This window comes from Aotus nancymaae, unplaced genomic scaffold, assembly GCF_030222135.1.
Source record: "Aotus nancymaae isolate 86718 unplaced genomic scaffold, 86718_ANA_hifiasm-v0.15.2.pri h1tg000158l, whole genome shotgun sequence".
In the NCBI taxonomy this organism is placed as follows: domain Eukaryota; kingdom Metazoa; phylum Chordata; class Mammalia; order Primates; family Aotidae; genus Aotus; species Aotus nancymaae.
The window spans coordinates 808,186-810,506 of NW_026988573.1; the positions used below are offsets into that span (position 1 = coordinate 808,186).

General features: G+C 44.3%; 1 non-coding gene and 1 pseudogene across 1 annotated transcript; both read left to right on the plus strand.

The window, feature by feature from the left end:
* Positions 1-426: 426 nt before the first annotated feature.
* LOC135272978 (U7 small nuclear RNA) lies at positions 427-488 on the plus strand. The gene has a single exon (XR_010340871.1). It is a non-coding gene; the product is annotated as a U7 small nuclear RNA (small nuclear RNA).
* A 499-nt stretch (positions 489-987) lies between these two features.
* Positions 988-1,616, plus strand: LOC110568963 (CDKN2AIP N-terminal-like protein; annotated as a pseudogene).
* The last annotated feature ends 705 nt before the right edge of the window (positions 1,617-2,321 follow it).

Sequence of the window (2,321 nt, forward strand, 5' to 3'; positions counted from 1 at the left end):
TTCAGTAATACATATGTGAGAACTTTATTTCAAAAAATATTATTATTATTATTTCTCTTGAGATGGAGTCTCAATCTGTCATCCAGGCTGGAGTGCAGTGGCGCGATCTTGGCTCACTGGCACCTCTGCCTCCCTGGTTTAAGTGATTCTCCTGCCTCAGCTTCCTGAGTAGCTGAGATTATAGGCATGTGCCACCATGCCTAGCTAATTTTGTATTTTTAGTAGAGATGGGGTTTCACCATATTGGCCAGGCTGGTCTCAAACTCCTGATCTCAGGTGATCCACCCGCCTCGGCCTCCCAAAGTGCTGGGATTATGGGTGTAAGCCGCCATGCCCAGCCAAAAAAAAAAAAAAACATTTCTTATGGCGTTATCTGCAAAAGTTGAATACTGAGACAACCCAAATGTCAATTACTAGGGGACTGATTTGTGTTACAGTTCTTTTAGAATTTGTCTAGCAGGCTTTCTGGTTTTTGCCCAAAATCCTCTACAAATAGTTAAAAAAAGAAAAAAGAAAAGAAATAGGAGACTGATTGAACAAACTATAGCGCAGAACAATGCAGCGATAAAAATGCTAATGTTGTCAAGGACCAAGATTTCCAGTGTAAGAGAAAAGAGACACAAATGTAAAACCGAAGATTTTAAAAAACCTGTAATGCAGGCTGGGCACGGTAGCTCACACCTGTAATCCCAGCATTTTGGGAGGCCAAGGTGGGAAGATCACCTGAGGTCAGGAGTTCAAGACCAGCTTGGCGAACGTGGTGAAACCCTGTCTCCACTAACAATACAAAATTAACCAGGCATGGTGACGCATGCCTGTAATCCCAGCTACTTGGGAGGCTGAGGCAGGAAAATCACTTGAACCCAGGAAGTAGAGGTTGTAGTGAGCCGAGATGGCGCTGTTGCACTCCAGCCTGGGCAACAAGAGTGAAACTCCGACTCTAAAAAAATAAAAAAATAGATCCGGTCCTCGGCTGCGGCTGGCACCATGGTCGGTGGCGAGGCGGCCGCCGCAGTGGAGGAGCTGGTCTCGGGGGTGCGGCAGGCGGCCGACTTCGCGGAGCAGTTCCGCTCCTACTCAGAGAGCGAAAGCAATGGAAGGCCCGCATGGAATTCATCCTGCGCCACCTGCCCGACTACCGCGACCCGCCTGACGGCGGTGGCCGCCTGGACCAGCTGCTGTCCCTCTCCATGGTTTGGGCCAACCACCTCTTCCTGGGCTGCAGTTACAATAAAGACCTTTTAGACAAGGTGATGGAAATGGCTGATGGGATTGAAGTGGAAGACCTGCCACAATTTACTACCAGAAGTGAATTAATGAAAAAGAATCAAAGCTAAGCCAGAAGATTTATCACATTTCCATCATCAGCTACAGGGTTAGAAAGGAGGCTGGGATGAATGTGACATAGACCACAGCAGCTCTCTTAAGACTCCTGGTATTACCAACATAAAGAGGGAGGTGGAATGAGAAGGACTCTGTCTAGATTGGCTTTTTTAACATTCTCATTTTTCCAGTAGTTATCACTGTAAAAGTATGCATGAATATTTATGTATTTATAAATCATGCACTCTAAGATGAGTTCATCAACATTGTAAAAGCCCTCTTTTCTATTTCCAGTTTTGGTTTTTTTTTTCTTACCAACGAGGTCTCACTCTGTTGCCCTGGAAGGAATACAAAGGTGCAGCATTGGCTCATTGCAGCCTCGAACTCCTGGGCTCCTATTTTCAGTTTTTTTCTTTTTTTTTTTGAGATGGAATCTTGCTCTGTCGCCCAGGCTGGAGTGCAGTGGTGCGATATGTTTTAAGTTTTTAAATGTCAGAATTTTTGTTTAAAATGCCTTTTGGGGCTGCGCGCAGTGGCTTATGCTTGTAATAATCCCAGCACTTTGGGAGGCTAAGGTAGGCAGATCACCTGAAGTCAGGAGTTTGAGGTAAACTGACAGCCAGCCTGGCCAACATGGTAAAACCCCATCTCTACTAAAAATACAAAAAAAAAAATGGTGGCGGCCGTCTACAGTCCCAGTTACCTGGGAGGCTGAGGCAGGAGAATTGCTTGAACCTGGAAGGCAGAGGTTGCAGTGAGCCAAGATCACACCATTGCACTCCATCCTGGGCGACAAAAGTGAAACATTGTCTCAAAGAAAGAAACGTAATAAAATGCCTTTTTGTGGTTGATGTAATAATGGCAGGTAATGAATTTTATAGTTTGGATTTTTCAACAATGTACCTTTAAGTGTGAAAAAATAAATAAATAAATAAATAAATAAATAACCTGTAAGGCTGAGAAATTACTTAATGCGTACAATATACACTATCTGGTGA